The sequence below is a fragment of the Oncorhynchus keta genome, chromosome 28 (genome assembly GCF_023373465.1).
Source record: "Oncorhynchus keta strain PuntledgeMale-10-30-2019 chromosome 28, Oket_V2, whole genome shotgun sequence".
Classification (NCBI taxonomy): domain Eukaryota; kingdom Metazoa; phylum Chordata; class Actinopteri; order Salmoniformes; family Salmonidae; genus Oncorhynchus; species Oncorhynchus keta.
In genome coordinates, this window is record NC_068448.1 from 8,354,255 (window position 1) to 8,366,736 (window position 12,482).

At 40.9% G+C, this 12,482-nt stretch overlaps 1 protein-coding gene across 1 annotated transcript in view; it reads right to left on the reverse strand.

The window, feature by feature from the left end:
* slc16a4 (solute carrier family 16 member 4) overlaps positions 1-10,781 on the reverse strand; it is a 76,922-nt gene extending 66,141 nt beyond the window's left edge. The window contains exon 1 of the mRNA XM_052484713.1: positions 10,394-10,781. The gene's annotated coding sequence lies outside the window, so the exon portion shown is untranslated. The remainder of the gene's footprint in view (positions 1-10,393) is intronic.
* Positions 10,782-12,482: the final 1,701 nt, after the last annotated feature.

Consider the following 12,482-nt stretch of genomic DNA (forward strand, 5'->3'; position numbering starts at 1 on the left):
GACTTTTCTGGATCGACAGTTTATTTATATTGTTTTACTTAACCTTTATTTAACTTGGCAAATTAGATAAAGGTTAGGTGAAATTGAAAATCAGGGCAACAGTGTGACTTGTCTCGGTAGAAAATTTTCCCTGACTGAAAACATAGTTTCATACTAAAATAACAACACATCAAAACATGAGCATGAAGAGAAGTGAGTTGTCGTCATGACAGGATGGGTAGACGTTCTTAATGTCTTCCCAGAGTTATCATAGGCCTAAAAGATCACTCAGGATGAACTATATACAGTGGGGCAAAAAAGTATTTAGTCAGCCACCAATTGTGCAAGTTCTCCCACTTAAAAAGATGAGAGAGGCCTGTCATTTTCATCATAGGTACACTTCAACTATGACAATGTGATTATCTGGATTTTTTTTTTCTCATTTTGTCTGTCATAGTTGAAGTGTCCCTATGATGAAAATGACAGGCCTCTCTCATCTTTTTAAGTGGGTGAACTTGCACAATTGGTGGCTGACTAAATACTTCAATGTGCAGGAACACGAGGTAATAACTTGGCTATACACAGGGGGTACCAGTACCGAGTCAATGTGCAGGGAAATGAGGTAATAACTTGGCTATACACAGGGGGTACCAGTACCGAGTCAATGTGCAGGGAAATGAGGTAATAACTTGGCTATACACAGGGGGTACCAGTACCGAGTCAATGTGCAGGGACACGAGGTAATAACTTGGCGATACACAAGGGGTACCAGTACCAAGTCAATGTGCAGGGATATGAGGTAATTGAGGTAGATATGTACATATAGGTGGGGTTAAAGTGACTAGGAGAAAGGATATATAATAAACAGTAGCAGCAGCGTACAGGGCCTTCAGAAAGTATTCACACCCCTTGACTTTTTACACATTTTGTTGTTACAGGAAAACCTGGTTCAGTCTGCTTTCCACCAGACACTGGGAGATTAATTCACCTTTCAGCAGGACAATGACCTAAAACACAAGGCCAAATCTACACTGGAGATGTTTACCAAGAAGACAGTGAAGGTTCCTGAATGTCCGAGTAATAGTTTTGACTTAAATCTGCTTGAAAATATACGGCTCAGACCTGAAAATGGTTGTCTAGCAATGATCAGCAACCAATTTGACAGAGCTTGAAGAATTTAGAAAATAATAATGTGCAAATGTTGCACAATCCAGGTGTGGAAAGCTCTGAGAGACTTACCCAGAAACACTCACAGCTGTAATCGCTCTTAGAGACTTACCCAGAAACACTCACAGCTGTAATCGCTCTTAGAGACTTACCCAGAAACACTCACAGCTGTAATCACTCTGAGAGACTTACCCAGAAACACTCACAGCTGTAATCACTCTTAGAGACTTACCCAGAAACACTCACAGCTGTAATCGCTCTTAGAGACTTACCCAGGAAGACTCACAGCTGTAATCGCTCTTAGAGACTTACCCAGAAACACTCACAGCTGTAATCGCTCTTAGAGACTTACCCAGAAACACTCACAGCTGTAATCACTCTTAGAGACTTACCCAGAAACACTCACAGCTGTAATCACTCTGAGAGACTTACCCAGAAACACTCACAGCTGTAATCACTCTTAGAGACTTACCCAGAAACACTCACAGCTGTAATCGCTCTTAGAGACTTACCCAGGAAGACTCACAGCTGTAATCGCTCTTAGAGACTTACCCAGAAACACTCACAGCTGTAATCGCTCTTAGAGACTTACCCAGAAACACTCACAGCTGTAATCACTCTTAGAGACTTACCCAGAAACACTCACAGCTGTAATCACTCTGAGAGACTTACCCAGAAACACTCACAGCTGTAATCACTCTGAGAGACTTACCCAGAAACACTCACAGCTGTAATCACTCTTAGAGACTTACCCAGAAACACTCACAGCTGTAATCACTCTTAGAGACTTACCCAGAAACACTCACAGCTGTAATCGCTCTTAGAGACTTACCCAGAAGCACTCACAGCTGTAATCACTCTTAGAGACTTACCCAGAAACACTCACAGCTGTAATCGCTCTTAGAGACTTACCCAGAAACACTCACAGCTGTAATCGCTCTTAGAGACTTACCCAGAAACACTCACAGCTGTAATCACTCTGAGAGACTTACCCAGAAACACTCACAGCTGTAATCACTCTTAGAGACTTACCCAGAAACACTCACAGCTGTAATCACTCTGAGAGACTTACCCAGAAACACTCACAGCTGTAATCACTCTTAGAGACTTACCCAGAAACACTCACAGCTGTAATCGCTCTTAGAGGCTTACCCAGAAACACTCACAGCTGTAATCACTCTTAGAGACTTACCCAGAAACACTCACAGCTGTAATCACTCTTAGAGACTTACCCAGAAACACTCACAGCTGTAATCACTCTTAGAGACTTACCCAGGAAGACTCACAGCTGTAATCGCTCTTAGAGACTTACCCAGAAACACTCACAGCTGTAATCGCTCTGAGAGACTTACCCAGAAACACTCACAGCTGTAATCACTCTTAGAGACTTACCCAGAAACACTCACAGCTGTAATCGCTCTTAGAGGCTTACCCAGAAACACTCACAGCTGTAATCACTCTTAGAGACTTACCCAGAAACACTCACAGCTGTAATCACTCTTAGAGACTTACCCAGAAACACTCACAGCTGTAATCACTCTTAGAGACTTACCCAGGAAGACTCACAGCTGTAATCGCTCTTAGAGACTTACCCAGAAACACTCACAGCTGTAATCGCTCTTAGAGACTTACCCAGAAACACTCACAGCTGTAATCACTCTTAGAGACTTACCCAGAAACACTCACAGCTGTAATCACTCTTAGAGACTTACACAGAAAGACTCACAGCTGTAATCGCTCTTAGAGACTTACCCAGAAAGACTCACAGCTGTAACCACTCTTAGAGACTTACCCAGAAACACTCACAGCTGTAATCGCTCTTAGAGACTTACCCAGAAACACTCACAGCTGAAATCACTCTGAGAGACTTACCCAGAAAGACTCACAGCTGTAATCGCTCTTAGAGACTTACCCAGAAACACTCACAGCTGAAATCACTCTTAGAGACTTACCCAGAAAGACTCACAGCTGTAATCACTCTGAGAGACTTACCCAGAAAGACTCACAGCTGTAATCGCTCTTAGAGACTTACCCAGAAACACTCACAGCTGTAATCACTCTTAGAGACTTACCCAGAAAGACTCACAGCTGTAATCACTCTTAGAGACTTACCCAGAAAGACTCACAGCTGTAATCGCTGCCAAAGGTGATTCTACAAAGTATTGACTCAGGGGTTTGAATAGTTACATTTTCAATAAATGTGTAGAAATTCTAAAAACATGTTGCTTTCACTTTGCCATTATGGGGTATTGTCTGTAGAAAAAAAATATATATATATTTAATTCAGTTTGAATTCAGGCTGTAACACAACAAAAAGTCAAGGGGTATGAATACTTTCTGAAGGCACTGTACTGTATGTGATGAATCAAAAGAGTTGGGTGCAAAAAGGGTCCATGCACATTGTTAATTAATTAACCAATAGCTATCCGGACAAACTACAGTCTTATGGCTTGTGGGTAGAAGCTGCTCAGGGTCCTGTTGGTTCCAGACTGCCAGGTCACTGATGTCGTTCCTATAGGCTGTCTTGACCAATCAGATTAATAGAAATCGCAGTATTGAACTGCGACAGATACAAGCAAAAACTCTTTACATAAATGTTGTAGCAGCCTACACCTAAACATTAGCGACCTGACATGCTGTACTGCATGGAAACAAGACGATTCTTCAGTCGGATCAACTGTCGGCTACTAACAACAGCAGCTGCATACAGTCTACTATCCAAAGTGCTAATTTCAGGCAGCGCTGATAGGGATATTTTAGATCAACCAAAATCTGGTTTTAGCAGTAACACAGTTGGTTATGGTATGAATTTTGATAGTGGAAACGCAGCCCATCCTGCCCGTGACGCACACTGACCATATGACATGGAACAAGAGTAGACTAATGTGATTTTGGTGCCTGTATAGTTCGTATTTGCTTAAAAACCAAGCATAGCCTCCCTCCTCTCAAATATATATATATATTTTTTTGCCCAATGCAATCGCAAAGTAGTCAAGACTGTCGACAAAGGGTTTGGCTCTTGAGACTGATTGGAAATAAATCTTAATCACCAAAGCTTTATTAAAACATCAAATTTGAGAGGAGTTGACAGTTGCGCCATACAGATTTTTGATGTACTGATTCCATTGCACATGGTTGATAATTCAACAACTGAGACATAAACTGAACAAGTTCCACAGACATGTGACTAACAGAAATTTAATAGTGTATCCCTGGTGTGGCCACCAGCTGCATGAAGTACTGCGTTGCTTCTCCTCCTCATGGACTGCACCAGATTTGCCAGTTCTTACTGTAAGATGTTACCCCACTCTTCCACCAAGGCACCTGCAAGTTCCCGGACATTTCTGGGGGGAATGGCCATAGCCCTCACCCTCCGATCCAACAGGTCTCAGACGTGTTCAATTGGATGGAGATCTGGGCTCTTCGCTGGCCATGGCAGAACACTGACATTCCTCTCTTGCAGGAAATCACTCACAGAATGAGCAGTATGGCTGGTGGCATTGTCATGCTGGAGGGTCATGTCAGGATGAGCCTGCAGGAAGGGTACCACATGAGGGAGGAGGATGTCTCCCCTGTAACACACAGCGTTGAGATTGCCTGCAATGACAACAAGCTCAGTCCGATTATGATGTGACACACCATCCCAGACCATGACGGACCCCCCACCTCCAAATCGATCCTGCTCCAGAGTACAGGCCTCAGTGTAACACTCATTCCTTCAATGATAAAACGCGGATCCGACCATCACCCCTGGTGAAACAAAACCTTGACTCGTCAGTGAAGAGCACTTTTTGCCAGTCCTGTCTGGCCCAGCGACGGTGGGTTTGTGCCCATAGGCAACGTTGTTGCCGGTGGTCTGGTGAGGACTTGCCTTACAACAAGCCTACAAGCCCTCAGTCCAGCCTCTCTCAGCCTATTGAGGACAGTGAGCACTGATGGAGGGATTGTGCGTTGCTGGTGTAACTCGGGCAGTTGTTGTTGCCATCCTGTACCTGTCCCGCAAATGTGATGTTCAGATGTACCGATCCTGTACAGGTGTTGTTGCACGTGGTCTGCCACTGCGAGGACGATCAGCTGTCTGTCCCGTCTCCCTGTAGTGCTGTCTTAGGCGTCTCACAGTATGAACATTGCAATTTATTGCCCTGGCCACATCTGCAGTCCTCATGCCTCTTTGCAGCATGCTTATGGCACGTTCATGCAGATGAGCAGGGACCCTGGGTATCTTTTTTTGTGTGTTTTTCAGAGTCAGACTTTAGTGTCCTAAGTTTTCATAACTGTGACCTTAATTGCCTACCGTCTTTAAGCTGTTAGTATCTTAACGACCGTTCCACAGGTGCATGTTCATTAATTGTTTATGGTTCATTGAACAAGCATGGGAAACAGTGTTTAAACCCTTTACAATGAAGATCTGTGAACTTATTTGGATTTTTATGAATTATCTATGAAAGACAGAATCCTGAAAAAGGGACGTTTCTTTTTTTGCTGAGTTTCTATGTAGCAGAAAAGCTGTAAAGAACTCAAACAGATATGTGTCCTTCGAAGAAGGGGGTGGTGGATGGGTTAATAAAAAATAAGTAAAATAACACAAAAATATATACAGTGCCAGTCAAAAGTTTGGACACACCTATTCAGTCAAGGGTTTTTCTTTAATTGTAATATTTTCTACAATGTAAAATGATAAGACATCAAAACTATAAATTAACAAATATGGAATCATCTCCTTCTTGGTCAAATAGCCCTTACACAACCTGGAGGTGTGTTGGGTCGTTGTCCTGTTGAAAAACAAATGGTAGTCCCACTAAGCTCAAACCAGATGGGATGGTGTATTGCGGCAGAATGCTGTGGAAGCCATGCTGGTTAATTGTGCCTTGAATTCTAAATAAATCACAGATGGTGCCATCAGCAAAGCACCTCCACACCATCACACCTCCTCCTCCATGCTTCACGGTGGGAACCACCAATGCAGAGATCATCCGTTCACCTACTCTGCATCTCACAAAAGACACAGCGGTTGGAACCAAAAATCTAACATTTGTACTCATCTGTCCAAAGGACAGATTTCCACCGGTCTAATGTCCATTGCTCTTGTTTCTTGGCCCAAGCAAGTCTTTTCTTATGTGTCTCCTTTAGATCAATAAGTCCATGTCCATCATGAAATGAGAGATAAGGGTGAACCTCGTATTTAGAAGTTATCTGTAACCTGTAAAAAGTTGCTTGTTTTCCGATTCAACCCAAGCCCTCCCTTACGTCTACTATAATGAAGGCTGGTTCAACAGCAACGCCTGCCTTTTTTATCCAGGAGATTTTATAACATCATTACATTTATTTATTGTTTTTTTTTATTTTTAAATGATTGCTTGTTTTTCATACTTACAATGCAACTTCTAGAGATGTGTGAACACGATCTGATCTGTAAAATGGTTCCGATTATATTCATAAAACACAGGCCTATTGTCACGCCCGTCGAATGAAGAGGACCAAAGCGCAGCGTGGTGAGCGACAAAAACAATACACCATACAAACACAACCGTGAAGCTTAACGGCTAAAGTACCACAAATAAAGTTAACTTCCCACAAAGAAAGGAGGGAAAGGGCTACCTAAGTATGGTTCCCAATCAGAGACAACGAGACAGCTGTCCCTGATTGAGAACCATACCCGGCCAAAACATAGAAATACAAAATCATAGAAAAACAAAACATAGAATGCCCACCCCACATCACACCCTGACCTAACCAAATAGAGAAATAAAACGGCTCTCTAAGGTCAGGGCACCTATTCGGGAGCAGTATAACGGTGAGTGGACGTTCTCCCCTTTTCTTTATATTGGACAGGTCCAGCTACTGCAAAAAGCCGCCATAGTCTGTGATGTTTTAATATTATGTGCCCATGGGGAGAAATGATGGTGTCTGTAAGTGAGACATAGCCTATTTAAAACAAGTTGTTTTGATAAGAATTTGATTAGAAATATTTGTTCTCTTTTTAGGCCTTATCAATAATTAATTTAATCTTGCTTATTGACATTGTCTGGCATGTCCATGCTCAGCCATGATGTAATTTACAGTAGGCCGAGCCCCTATGTCAGTAGGCCGAGCCCCTATGTCAGTAGGCCGAGCCCCTATGTCAGTAGGCCTAGCCCCTATGTCAGTAGGCCGAGCCCCTATGTCAGTAGGCCGAGCCCCTATGTCAGTAGGCCTAGCCCCTATATCAGTAGGCCGAGCCCCTATGTCAGTAGGCCTAGCCCCTATGTCAGTGTGAATGCTGTTGAAGACATACAATTACTTAGAACAGTGTGGACTGTAAAATGTATTAAAGTTTGCGTATTTTGCAAATATAGGTCTACATTTTGTTATTTCATTTCTGTAAGCCATTTAACAAACTATAACGGACTAACATTGGAGTTGGAGTTGATTCCAAGTAACCTACAGTTACAACATCCAACTCATTCTGTAGTGTTTGGTCAACTAGGGCAATGCATTACAATGAATTAAGCATGTAGATTAGTTTATGCCGGAGTAGACCGGGTTGGAAGAGGGTTTTTGGTCATTAGGCGATAACGTAAGTTCAATTTACAGAACAAAAGATGCTCTCATCTCAGAGTAATTGTTCTCAACTCAAGGATTTTCATTATGTGAGAGCAAATAACTGAAATGAAGACCTTAGACATTATTAAGTGTTGAATACAATGAGATACTGTATCAGTTTACTTTGATAGGCACTAGTGTACGAACAAGCTTTGTGACCACGGATCCATAGCTACAATTACTGTAGCTCTGCCTCCCCAGTAGACTCCAGTAATACAATACCATACTAAAAGCCAATCCGACATTCTCACATTCTCTTTTAGTGTTAATAAGAAAAGCAAAATACATTAGTCATGAGGAATGGTGAGATTACGTCGCTAAAAAGCTGCTTGGTGGTTAGTTGAAAAGCTTTTGGCTTAGTTTATTATCCCTGAAAAAGAGAACGGAACGACCATACACCACAGTACTGTGAACTCATACACCACAGTACTGTGAACTCATACACCACAGTATTCAAAAGGGTTCAAGTACTATTTTAAATCTTCCACAAACTTTGAGCGTTATGCATTAGCTCGCCTGGAGTGCCAGGAGCACAGGGTTTGCACTTTTGGGACGTTTCTATTAGTTCCATTGCGACAGGGAGAGCTCAATCAACAATAATAATAATAACAAATTAAACATTTATAGCGCTTTTCATTACAGACAGATTCTCAAAGCGCTTGTTAAGCTAAATAAACAAACAGAAGTCATGTAAAAAGAAATATAGGCTACAACAATAGCTAGATCAGATAGATCCAAGTCAGCTCAAGTACTTCTTGAAGCCTCCGGATGGGCAGACGCAGTCTTGAAAGGATCAGAAAGCTCATAGCCATATGGTCAGTGGAGGTAGTGGACAGGTCTGTATGCCCACGGGCAGGCAATCAAGCACAGTTTACGTTTTTTGAAATGATTTCAAACATTATTTGAACCCAGATCTGGACCATACAACACCACAGTATTGTACATTTGAACTCCTAGAGAGGTCTTGCTGCATTATTGCCCCTCACTCACCGGACATCAAACAACTCTGTTTGGAACTAACAGATCATCACTAGCTGTTTGGATTTAGTTAGAGGAACACATATCCCACTGGGCAGCCTACGTCCTTTCAACGTGGATAATTGGGTAGTATTTGGTTGAGATGTTGATCAATGAGATTACAACCTACAGTACCAGTCAAAAGTTTGTCTTGATTTTTTAAAACTATTTTCTACATTGTAGAATAATAGTGAAGACATCAAAACTATGAAATAACACATATGGAATCATGTAATAACCGAAAAAGTGTTAAAACAAAAAATATATTTGAGATTCTTCAAAGTAGCCACCCTTTGCCTTGATGACAGCTTTGCACACTCTTGGCATTCTTTCAACCAGCTTCACCTGGAATGCTTTTCAAAATGTGAACCATTTCATTGGTTTTACAGTGAGTTCCAAAACCATTGGGGCAGTGAGACATTTATTTAAAATATTTTGGTTCTGTAATCCAGCACTTTGCATTTAAAATGATACAATGACTGAGGTTAAAGTAGTAGACTGTCAGCTATAATTTGAGGGTGCTTTCATCCATATTGGGTGAACCATTTAGAAATTACAGCACTTTTTGTACATAGTCCCATTTTAGGGGACCAAAAGTACTGGGACAAATTAACTTGTGTGTATTAAAGTAGTCAAAAGTTTAGTATTTGGTCCCATATTCTTAGCATGCAATGATTACATCAAGCTTGTGACTCTACACACTTGATGGATGCGTGTGCTGTTTGTTTTGGTTGTGTATCAGATTATTTTGTGCCTAATATAAATGAATGGTAAATAATGTCATTTTAGAGTCACTTTTATTGTAAATAAGAATATAATATGTTTCTTAACACTTTGACATTCATGTGGATCCTACCATGATTACAGATAGTCCTGAATGAACCATGAATAATGACAATTAAGTTACAGACACACAAATATCAACCCCCCCAGAAACTGCTAACCTCCCCTATTGTAAGGGTGAGAGGTTAGCATGTTTTGGTGGTATGATATTTGAGCTTCACAAGCTTGATGTTATCATTGTGTGCTAGGAATATGGCACCAAACACTAAACTTTTGACTATTTTCATACACATACAGCACAAGTGAATTTGTCCCAATAATTTTGTTCCTCTAAAAGAGGGGAACTATGTACAAAAAGTACTATAATTTCTAAACGGTTCACCCGAAATGAATGAAAATAACCTGAAATTAAAGTTGACAGTATGCACTTTAAACCCATAGTCATTGTATCATTTTAAATCCAAAGTGATGGAATACAGAGCCAAAACAAAAAAACAATGTCACTCTCCCAATACTTTTGGAGCTCACTGTAGGTTAAAAGTCGGGTAAAAAAAAAAGACAAACATTCCTTTATATGAATTACTGTTTGCTAATCCAATCAGTTTTTCACGTTGATTAAACGTGACCCCATTGTATTTTGAGTCGTTGAAAAGACGTGTAAACAACGTTGATGCAATCAATTTGTGCCCGGTGGGAAAACACTCAATTGTTGTGTATTTGTGAGTAAAAAATGTATATATGTTAAAGCCTAATCACTAAAACCCTTTAAAAATAAATACATAACTGCAAAAACACTTGTCTAGAACAATAACTTTTGATTAATTATGACTGAAATACAGTCTATTTAGTATACTTATATACATACCTTAATTTTCAATAAGATTCTGACCAATTTCCCTCTTGATTTGACATAGGAACTTCAGGAAATAACAAAGGTGGTGTTCTGCGCTCGAGGAGATGGAGATTCCTACACTTGAGGTGCGCGATCCATCCTTTTGATAGTGCACTTGAAAGGAGGCCTACTTGGAGAAGTTTCCTTTGCATATAATTCTACAGAATAGGACCCGTTCACTTGATGGCAGTGAGGGTGAAGTCGCCATAATAACTTTAGTTCAACGTTTGAATTCCGTCCTCTGAGTTGCGACTCAAACTCCACCACCTCAACAGTCAACAGCAAATTGGCGATGAAGTGAGAGAGGTCGCGTGAACCAAAGCCGCCCTCCACAGGGACTGACACGTGATTGAAACGTGGAGCTCTCTCTGAAAACCTCCCAACGTAGAAAAACAACGTCTGCTCTGCTGTCAAAACATCATACTAAAAACTTGGCCAGTAGGTTAATGTAGAGCTAGGCTATTAGCTGAGAACCATTACAGAGTCGGAGATTGGGGTGAGTCTTTCTGCAGGTTGACACAGACAGTCAGCCAGCCAGCCCAGGCGGAATCGCTGACTGCAGTGTTCTCTCTGCAGCTAACGGGACATCCCATCCACTGCAGAGAAACATTAGCGCAAGATCTTATCTGTGTCACCTGAACTCAAATTGTGTAATAATGAGAGATGATATAATGGTATAAAACTATATAACTTTTCTAGGTTTTGACACGAATACCTCCTACCACACCTAGGCCTATTATTTGCACAGAATTACCTCTGCAGGACGCGCTTGCTAAGAGACATGCTGAACCATCTAAAGGAGAAAATAAAAGACTTGACATGGAGGTTAGAAGATTAATCCATATTCCAGTTAAAGTTTATCTGAAACGCTATAGAAATAAATGCATTGAACTGGAAATGCATTCGCTGGAAGCATGGGCACCTGTTGAGACATGTGAACTGTGAATATTCACACACGTAAAACGTGTGTAACGTATAACAATTAAACGAGAGAGGTGAGGGAGAGAAAGAGAGAGAGCAGCTGAACAATGCATAAATCACACTCAGAGGCTCATACAACTTTTTTTTTTGAGGGAGCACTGATCGCTAAATTCCATATCTGTGAGTTAACTCATCACTAAAATAAAGATTTTCGGAATATACATAGAAAAAAGTGAGGGGGGGGGGGCTCTGATACATGTTACACTCTTGAGTGAGCACTGTACAACAAATATAGGTTCATCGTCGTCATCATGTTTACCGTCAGCCAACAAATTAAGTCCTGGTGTCTGTCTCTGCCATGGTCATGAACACACGGATTGCAAATGAGTCCCAAATAGCACCCTATTCTCCATTTAATGCACTAATTACTTAACTATAGTTCATTGGGAATAGGATGCCGTTGAAACAACAGCTTCTATCCCAAGGCCATCAGACTGTTAAACAGCCATCACTAGCCAGCTTCCACCCTGTTACGCAATCCTGCTGCCCTATATACATAGACATGGAATCACTAGTCACTTTAATAGTGTTTACATACTGCTTTACTCATCTCATATATATATATATATATATATACTGCTTTACTCATCTCATATATATACTGTATATACTGTATTCTATTCTACTGTATTTTAGTCAATGCCATTCCAACATCACTCGATCTAACATTTATATATTTCTGAATTCCATTCTTTTACTTTCAGATTAGTTTGTATTGTTTTGAATTGTTAGATATTACTACACTGTTGGAGCTAGAAACACAAGCATTTCACTACACCTGCAATAACATCTGCTAAATAAAATGTGATTTGATTTTGGTTATTGGTGACCTTCAGGCTGTAATGGAGACTGTGAGAGGTGGCCCAGACTCAATGTTCAACTCCTGTAGGCTTGTAGGTCAAGTTTAATATATAATAATAATATATGCCATTTAGCAGACGCTTTTATCCAAAGCGACTTACAGTCATGTGTGCATACATTCTACGTATGGGTGGTCCCGGGGATTGAACCCACTATCCTGGCGTTACAAGCGCCATGCTCTACCAACTGAGCTACAGAAGGACCAAGTTTACTTACTCAT